This window comes from Coturnix japonica, unplaced genomic scaffold, assembly GCF_054131305.1.
Source record: "Coturnix japonica strain WE unplaced genomic scaffold, WE-NBRP24 Scf043, whole genome shotgun sequence".
NCBI classification, from domain to species: domain Eukaryota; kingdom Metazoa; phylum Chordata; class Aves; order Galliformes; family Phasianidae; genus Coturnix; species Coturnix japonica.
Window position 1 is genome coordinate 3,445,420 of NW_028188946.1, and position 9,780 is coordinate 3,455,199.

A 9,780-nucleotide genomic window follows, 5' to 3' on the forward strand; every position below is an offset into this window, starting at 1 on the left:
GCACATCTACACTCACAAACTAAGTTCACCAACTTGCACATCTACACTCACAAACTAAGTTCACCAACAACTTGCACATCTACACTCACAAACTAAGTTCACCAACAACTTGCACATCTACACTCACAAACTAAGTTCACCAACTTGCACATCTACACTCACAAACTAAGTTCACCAACAACTTGCACATCTACACTCACAAACTAAGTTCACCAACAACTGCACTGACCATGTGACCAACTACACGCACAATCTGACTTACTGCAGCTACAACCAAACTCAGAATCAACCTGAACAACTACAACAACTACATACACTGAACTAACAGCCCTTCTAGTGCTACCATCCCTCACTTACCTGTCACACCTACCTTAGATTCTGCTCCATCGCCTGCAGATGACAATTAACGACACACCACAACTGTTTCTTTATTACAGCTCCATCAACACAATACACAACTCATACAATCGTACAAACACAATACAGCAACAACATCATATTTACAAGCACAAAGTGGATACAGCAGTTCAGTACATGGCACAACATCCAAATATACAGTACAAATAGCACAAGATACAAGTCACAAGATCCCAGTATTGAGTACAAACATCAGCACAGTCAATACAGAGCACAACACAGTTTACAGGCGCAGCATTGATACATTGAGAACATGGCACAGCACAATGTTCAACCATCACATCAACACATAGAGCACATTGCACAATACATTTTACATGTACAACATCCATATACACAGCAAATTGTCCATCCCGGGTTACAGGCGCAGCATCAACGTGTTGAGTACAGGGCACGGCGCAGTTGACAGACACAGCATCCAAATATACAGTACATTGCATGGCACAAAGTACAATTACAGCATCAGCACATTACATACACAGCAAGGCAAAATTGAAGTCAATAACACAAACATGAATGGACTCCAATATTAAAGCCAATTTCATTAACAATAATTGACTGCAAAGCTAAAGCCAATGTGGCACATTCAAAATAACAGCACAGCGCTGAAACCAGCATAACTCAAAATGGCCGCAAATGGGCGCAAGTCAAAGAGTGGCCGCAAATGGGCACGAGTCAAAGAGTGGCCGGGAAGCAACTCGGCTCCCTCAGGCCATAGATATTGGTTACGGGGCTGGGTTAGCCCGGATAGAAAAAAAATGGGCTAGCCCAGCCCCGTAAGCTTGGATAAATAAAGCCAATTTGGCTAAAATAATTTGATTTCAAAAATATAGCCAATTAAATTGAGTTAATTTGAGTTAATTTGAGTTAATTTGAGTTAATTTGAGTTAATTTGAAGCCAAATTTAAAGCCAAATTTAAAGCCAATTTAGTTGATATTAATTGAATGCAAAACTTAAGCCAATTTGGATTAGAAATTTAGATTCCAAAACAAAATCCAATTTGGTTGACAATGATTGAATAGAAAGCTGAAGCCAATCTGGGTTGAAATTAATTGACTCCAGAACAAAAGCTAATTTGGTTGACAAAAAATAATTGAACATGCTGAAATCAGCGTAAATCTTATAATGGCCGCAAATGGGCACAAGTCAAAGAGTGGCCGCAAATGGGCACGAGTCAAAGAGTGGCCGGGAAGCAACTCGGCTCCCTCAGGCCGTGGGCGTTGGTTACGGGGCTGGGATAGCCCTAATAGAAAAAAAATGGGCTACCCAGCCCCGTAAGCAAGGATAAATAAAGCCAATTTGGCTGATATTAATTGAAATCAAACCTTAAACCAATTTGGTTAAGGTTAAATAATAGCAAAGTTAAAGCCAATTAGTTTAAGATTAAATGATTGCAAAGCTAAAGCCAATTAGATTAAACTTAAATGGTTGTAAAGCTACAACCAATTTAAGTAACATTAAATGATTGCAAAACTAAAGTCAATTTGATTAAAAATAATGGCAAAACTAAAGCCAATTTGATTAACAATGACTGATTGAAAGCTAAAGCCAATTTTGTTAAAATAATTAATTAAAAAGCTATAACCAATTTGATTAAGATTATTTAACAACATATCAAAAACCAACTTAGTTGCAGTTAAATGATTACAAAACAAAACCCAATCTGGGTGAACTTAATAGATTACTAAGCTAAAACCAATTTGTTTAAGTGTGATGTCAAATCTAAAACCAATTTGGGTAAGGTTAACTGAACGCTAACCTTAAACCAAATTGGTTAACAGAACTTAACTCAAAAGCTAATTCCAATTAAATGGAGGTTAATTGACTAACATGAAGCTGATGTGCTGTTGTGATGGATCGTCAGCCCCCCAAAGCTTTATTGAACGCCTGCATGGCAGCATGGAGCGCTGCATCAAAGGGGAACATCCATCAGCCAGGGAATATAAGGGCCCTAAGGAAGAAAAAGAGATAGTTAGATCAATGGGCTGAAACAAGTGGGACATGAAAATGTAAAATAGTGGGCAAGGCCCAAAAACTTGCTACAATAAACACCAAAATGGAGCAAAAAGTGCAAAAGAAGAACACAGACAATGCCAAAATGAACAGCAAGACCCAAAAGAGCAGCACAAAACACATCAAAACAGAGCATAATACAACACAAAACACTGCAGAGAACAGCAATAGGGACATAAAGGCGCAACAAAATGATGCAGGAAACTGCAAAATGGAAGAAAGAACCCAAGAGAATATCAAAATATTGGGCAAGGCCCTACAAAAGGATGCAGGGAACACTGAAAAGGAGGGCAAAGCCCAAGAGAACAAGAAAAGGAGCGGCAAAATGGACTGCAAAGCCCAAAAGAATGATGCAATGGATGCCTAAATGGACGGCAAAGTCCAAAAGAAGGATGCAATGGATGCCTAAATGGACAGCAAAGTCCAAAAGAATGATGCAATGGATGCCTAAATGGATAGCAAAGCCCAAAAGAATGATGCAATGGATGCCTAAATGGACTGCAAAGCCCAAGAGAATGATGCAATGGATGCCTAAATGGACGGCAAAGTCCAAAAGAATGATGCAATGGATGCCTAAATGGACAGCAAAGTCCAAAAGAATGATGCAATGGATGCCTAAATGGACAGCAAAGTCCAAAAGAACGACGCAAGGAACGCCAAAATGGAGGGCAAGGCCCAAGAGAATACCTCAAAGAATGTCAAAATGGAGAGCAAGAAAAACACTGCAAGAAACAACTGAGCAACAGCAAAGACCAAACACAAAGACAACACAGTAGGACAAGCACAGACAGCCCATAGGACACCACGGAGTGCAAAAATGAAGTCAAAAACACTAACCTCGCATCTCAGTACATAACAAGTAAAAACCAATTGCTGTGTGCTGCCCTTACCTGCTGGGCTGAGAGTTACCATCAGCAAAGCTGGGTCCAAGCAATGCAGGTTTCTGTTCCTCGCTGCTCTCATCAGGAGCCGCACATCTCTGTGCTCTGCTGGAACCTGTTGGACACAACATGACAATGAAGGCACTGGGATACAATTAATGTTATTAGGGATATAATTAATGCTATTATGGATATAATTAATGCTACTTTTAAGTCTAAATTTGCAGTAAGTTTAACAATTGTATCGCACACTACGATCATAATTAAAGTAACTTTCACATAAAGCACTGAGCATCACTTTTATGACTGCATTTATCATAACAGACACCTTTAGTACTGGGTAAATATTAGGTAAATATCAGTTCCATTAACAAATACAGGTTACAGTCATTATCATTACAACCCGCATTAAGCCGGGGGAGCAGATCAAGATTAACACAAACAAAACATTAACACAAATCCCAAAGACAAGCAGAACAACCACAGAAAGGCAGCCAAGCGTAAGGCAAGTGCAAAAGAAAGAAGGAAAGCCAAGGGAAACCAAAGCAAAAGCAACAGCAAACAGACCATTATAGGAAACACCAAGAACAAAGGCCAAAGGGAAAACAGCGTGGAGAGCCAAGAGAAGAACAAAGGGAACAATGAAACAGAGGGCAAGGCCCAAAAGAATGCTGCATAGAACTGCAAAATAGAGCAAGGCCATAAAGAACACTGCAGGGAACATCAAGATGGAGAACAAGGCCCAAAAGGGCACATACAACATCAAGATGTAGGGCAAGGCCTAAAAGAACGCTTCATGGAACTGCAAAACAGAGGGCAAGGCCCAAAACAGCACTGCTGAAACATCAAGATGGAGGGCAAGGGCCAAAAAAAGATCACGTAAAACATCAAGATGGATGGCAAGGCCTAAGAGAACATCACGCAGAACATCAAGATGAGGACAAGGCCCAAAAGAACACTGCAAGGAACATCAAGATAGAGGGCAAAGCTAAAGAGAAAACTGCAGCAAACACCAAGATGGAGGGCAAGGCCCAAAAGGGCACTACAAGAAACATCAAGATGGGGGGCAGGGCCCAAAAGGGCACTACAAGAAACATCAAGATGGGGGGCGAGGCCCAAAAGGGCACTACAAGAAACATCAAGATGGGGGGCAAGGCCCAAAAGGGCACTACAAGAAACATCAAGATGGGGGGCAAGGCCGCAGAGAAAACTGCTTGGAACTCCAACACGGAATGAAAGGCTGAAGGGAATGAAGCACCAAAATGAACAACAAGGCCCAAAGAATGAACAGAACAGCAAAATGAGAACAAAGGAAACACTGCAGGAAATGCTGGAGAAACAGCAGAGAACACAGGAAAAGAGAATGCAGAAGGATGAGAGCAGACATTATCATTATAATAATGGAACGTTACCTTCAATTTCAGTATGGAACAGGTAAAAACCAATTGCTATGTGCTGCCCTTAACTGCTGGGCTGAGAGTTACCATCAGCAAAGCTGGTTCTGGAGCATTTCAGGCAATGCAGGTTTCTGTTCCTCGCTGCTCTCAGCAGTGGGATAGAATCCATGCTATTAGGGAAAGAATAAATACTATTAGAAATAGAAGAAATGCTATTTCTAAGGTTAAAGGTGCAGTTACTTTAAAATGATATTTTGCACTATCATTAGAATGAAGGTTACTTAAAAACAAAGGGTTAGATTTACAGATACTCTACAGAAAACTACAATTATCACTAAATTTCCCATTAAGGCCATAAAGTTCCTGCAATTATCCCATAAAGGTCCCTTCAGGTCAACATTACCATGAATGCTGCCTCCCACCAAACCCCATAGAGCCAAAGGCAGCAGAACAAGCACAGAAAGCCCCAACAAAAGAAAAGCAAAGCAAACACCAACAGTAAGGCAAGGGCAACAGTAAGAGAACAGCCAAGGGAAAGCACAAGGGAAAGCAACAGCAAGGAGAGTGGTATGAAACACCAAGAACAGAGGGAAAAGGGAAGGCAGCGTAGGAGGCCAAATGGAAACAGCAAAAGAACACTGCAGGAACAACAAAAAGGAGGGCACGGCCCAAGAGAACATGGCAGGGAACAGCAAGATGGAGAACAAGGCCCAAAAGGGCATTAAAGGAGCATCAAGATGGAGAGCAAGGCCCAAAAGGGCACATACAACATCAAGATGTAGGGCAAGGCCTAAAAGAACGCTGCATGGAACTGCAAAACAGAGGGCAAGGCCCAAAACAGCACTGCTGAAACATCAAGATGGAGGGCAAGGCCAAAAAAAGATCATGTAAAACATGAAGATGGATGGCAAGGCCCAAGGGAACATCACGCAGAACATCAAGATGAGGACAAGGCCCAAAAGAACACTGCAAGGAACATCAAGATGGAGGGCAACGCTGAAGAGAAAACTGCAGCAAACACCAAGATGGATGGCAAGGCCCAAAAGGGCACTACAAGAAACATCGAGATGGGGGGCGAGGCCCAAAAGGGCACTACAAGAAACATGGAGATGGGGGGCAAGGCCCAAAAGGGCACTACAAGAAACATCAAGATGGGGGGCAAGGTCCAATAGAACATTGCAAAGATGATCAAGATGGAGGGCAAGGCAGCAGAAGAAACTGCTTGGAACTCCAACATGGAATGAAAGGCGGAAGGGAATGAAGCACCAAAATGAACAACAAGGCCCATAGAATGAACAGAACAGCAAAATGAGAACAAAGGAAACACTGCAGGAAATGCTGGAGAAACAGCAGAGAACAGAGGAAAAGAGAATGCAGAAGGATGAGAGCAGATATTATCATTATAATAATGGAACATTACCTTCAATTTCAGTATGAATCAGGTAAAAACCAATTGCTATGTGCTGCCCTTACCTGCTGGGCTGAGAGTTACCATCAGCAAAGCTGGGTCCAGGCAATGCAGGTTTCTGTTCCTCACTGCTCTCAACAGGAGCCGCACGTCTCTGTGCTCTGCTGGAACCTGTAGGACACAACACGGCAATGAAGGCACTGCCCACATCTGCAGGGAGCTCATAGACACAGCACTCACCTTGGGTTTGGTAGGGAGGGATGTTGGAACCACTGGGGCCCCATGAGACCCCACTGGAACCAATAGGGCCCCACATAAGACCCCATTGGACCTTATAAGGTCAACAACCCAGTGCAAGACCAACCAAGGTCCTGAAATCAAACAGTCTATGAGTCCAGATGAGATGCATCGCAGACTGAGAAGTGGTGACAATGGGGTGCAGTCCGGTGAGCAGAAACACGGCCAACATGGCGCTCCTTTGTAGGAAGGTAGAAGGGATGAGCCCAGGAACGGCTGACCCGTCGGTCCCACTGCTGTGCTGGGAATGATCACAAAGCAGATCCTCATAGAAGGACCCAGGGCTCATGGAAGGCAGGAGGTGACGATGGAGATCCTCATAGAAGGACCCAGGGCTCATTGAAGCAGGAGGTGATGATGGAGATCCTCATAGAAGGACACAGGGCTCATGGAAGGCAGGAGGTGACGATGGAGATCCTCATAGAAGGACACAGGGCTCATTGAAGCAGGAGGTGATGATGGAGATCCTCATAGAAGGACCCAGGGCTCATGGAAGGCAGGAGGTGACGATGGAGATCCTCATAGAAGGACCCAGGGCTCATGGAAGGCAGGAGGTGATGATGGAGAACCAACACGGCCTCACCAAGGGCAAATGCTCCTTGACTGACCTCATAGACTTCTATGATGGCACTGATGCATCAGTAGACGAAGGAAGACCTGCTGGTATCATCTACTTAGACTTCAACAAGGCCTCTGATGCAGGACCCCACACCATCCTCATGTCCAATGATGAAGACACCAAGTGGATGGGAAGATGATGAGATGGATGAAGAACTGGCTGTAGAACTGAGTCCAGAGAGCAGCAGCCAATGGCTCCGTGTCCAGATGGAGATGATGAAAAACAACGTCCCATAGCATCCAACATTGGGGCTGATACTCTGCAATATATGAGCATAGAATCAAATGATGATTAGGACTGAGGACAAGAATGACCATCTCCATTCAACCCCCCTGCTATGGGGACAGTCACCAACCACCACACCAAGGTCCCACAGCCTCAAACACCTCTAGGGATGGAGCATCCCAAAGTGACTCATTCCACCCCCAAACCCTGCAATAAAGAAGGGATTGATCACCCCATTGTGAAGGCTGAGCCCTCCATCCAAAGGAAGCAGGCTCTAGATACAGCTCCTTCTCACCCCCATCCATAAGTGCAGCTAGGAGCAATCAAAAGGAGAAGATATCAGTCCAGTAATAAAGAAGAAATTCCTTACCCCATTGCAAAGCCAAAGACTCACCACTGACCCCAAAGGAAAGGATCTCCAAGCAGAGTTGCATCCCATATGGCATCCAGACCTCGAAAGCAGCAGGAAGGAGAATCCACTACCCCCAATGCTCCCATAGGAGCACCGAGCTGGAACTGATGCTGCCCCCTGCCCTTCCCAGCCCTTAAATACCAATCAAGGAGGGGAGGAGCCAGGCTCCAACCAATCACAATCCACCCCTCAACGGCCCCCACCTGTGCCCATGGGGTGGGCCCCTCTCCTCAGCAGGTGCCCAATCAGGATGTTACATAACATCCCCATTCAAGAACAAAGACAAAAACAAAACAGTAACAGGTGAGTAATTATATTTATTTGTTCTTATAGGGGAGGGTTGTGGATAGAGGAGAAACAACAGCACAGTATATGGACACAGGGGTGCAGATCTCAGGGTCACAATGGGGTGACACTGTGGGCACCGCTCTGGGGTATATGCTGGGGGAAATTGGAACGATGGGGGGTGATGGGGGCTATGATATCATTATATAATCAGGGTGATATAATAGAAATGCTTAGTCATGGTTGGAAGCCATGATGGGGCGGAGTCACAGCAGTACAGCCCAAGTGCAGGCAATGCACCTGATTGGCTGCAGGGCTGGCTCCGCCCCCTCCTGGTGCTCATATAAGGGCTGGCACCAGGGGGGAGCAGGTATTTGCTGGAGCTCCTCGCTGAGGTCACATCTACCCACATGAAGAAGCTCTTCTGCTCTGTTGCTGCCTTGGACCAAGAGCTGCTGGATGGAGCTGCAGGACTTGGCTTCTCCGCCATCATGTTGCTCGGCCTAGAACAGCACTACAGGAGGTGAGTTTTCTTCCGTTCTAACCCCGCTTTTCTTGGTTTTCTCCGGCTGTAACCCTGTTTATCTTGGTTTTCTTCCGTTCTAACCCTGCTTTTCTTGGTTTTCTTCCGCTCTAAACCTGTTTTTCTTGGGTTTTTTTCGGCTCTAACGCTATTTTTCTTGGTTTTCTTCCTTTCTAACCCTGCTTTTCTTGGTTTTCTTCCGCTCTAACCCTGCTTTTCTTGGTTTTCTTCCTTTCTAACCCTCCTTTTCATCGTTTTCTTCTGCTCTAACCCTGTTTTTCTTGGTTTTCTTCCGTTCTAACCCGGCTTTTCTTGGTTTTCTTCTTTTCTAATACTGTTTTTCTTGTTTTCTTTCGGCTCTAGGCCTGCTTTTCTTGGTTTTCTTCTGCTCTAACCCTGTTATTCTTGGTTTTTTTTGGCTCTAACCTGGCTTTTCTTGGTTTTCTTCCGTTCTAACCCTGCTTTTCTTGGTTTTCTTCTGTTCTAACCTTGCTTTTCTTGGTTTTCTTCTGCTCTAACCCTGCTTTTCTTGGTTTTCTCCGGCTCTAACCCTGTTTATCTTGGTGTTCGTCCGCTCTAACCCTGCTTTTCTTGGTTTTCTTCCGGTCTAAACCTGTTTTTCTTGTTTTTTTTTGGCTATAACCATGTTTTCCTTGTTTTTTTCGGCTCTAACCCTGCTTTTCTTGGTTTTCTTCCGTTCTAACCCTGCTTTTCTTGGATTTCTTCTGCTCTAACCCTGTTTTTCTTGGTTTTCTTCCGTTCTAAACCTGCTTTTCTTGGTTTTCTTCCGTTCTAAACCTGCTTTTCTTGGTTTTCTTCCGTTCTAACCCTGCTTTTCTTGGTTTTCTACCACTCAAACCCTGCTTTTCTTGGTTTTCTTCTGCTCTAACCCTGTTTTTCTTGGGTTTTTTTGGCTCTAAGCCAGCTTTTCTAGGCTTTTTTCGGCTCTAACCCTGTTTTTCTTGGTTTTCTTCCGTTCTAACCAGGCTTTTCTTGGTTTTCTTCTGCTTTAACCCTGTATTTCTTGGTTTTCTTCCGTTCTAACCAGGCTTTTCTTGGTTTTCTTCCGTTCTAACCCGGCTTTTCTTGGTTTTCTTCTGCTCTAACCCTGTTTATCTTGTTTTTTTTCGGCTCTAAGCCTGCTTTTTTTGGTTTTCTTCTGCTCTAACCCTGTTTTTCTTAGTTTTTTTCGGCTCTAACCCTGCGTTTTTTGTTTTTTTTCGGCTCTAACCCTGTTTTTCTTGGTTTCCTTCCTGTCTAACCCTGTTTTTCTTGGTTTTCTTCTGCTCTAACCCTGTTTTC

The 9,780-nt window shown here is 43.9% G+C and overlaps 1 long non-coding RNA gene across 2 annotated transcripts; it reads right to left on the bottom strand.

The window, feature by feature from the left end:
- Window positions 1–662: 662 nt before the first annotated feature.
- LOC146752643 (uncharacterized) lies at window positions 663–7,111 on the bottom strand. Of its 2 annotated transcripts, XR_014940524.1 has the most exons (3): window positions 6,183–7,111; window positions 3,322–3,427; window positions 663–2,369 (listed from the first exon to the last, which is right to left on the bottom strand). It is a non-coding gene; the product is annotated as an uncharacterized LOC146752643 (long non-coding RNA). The 2 variants fall into 2 exon arrangements; XR_014940523.1 differs by lacking the exon at window positions 6,183–7,111 and having other exon boundaries at window positions 3,322–3,617.
- Window positions 7,112–9,780: the final 2,669 nt, after the last annotated feature.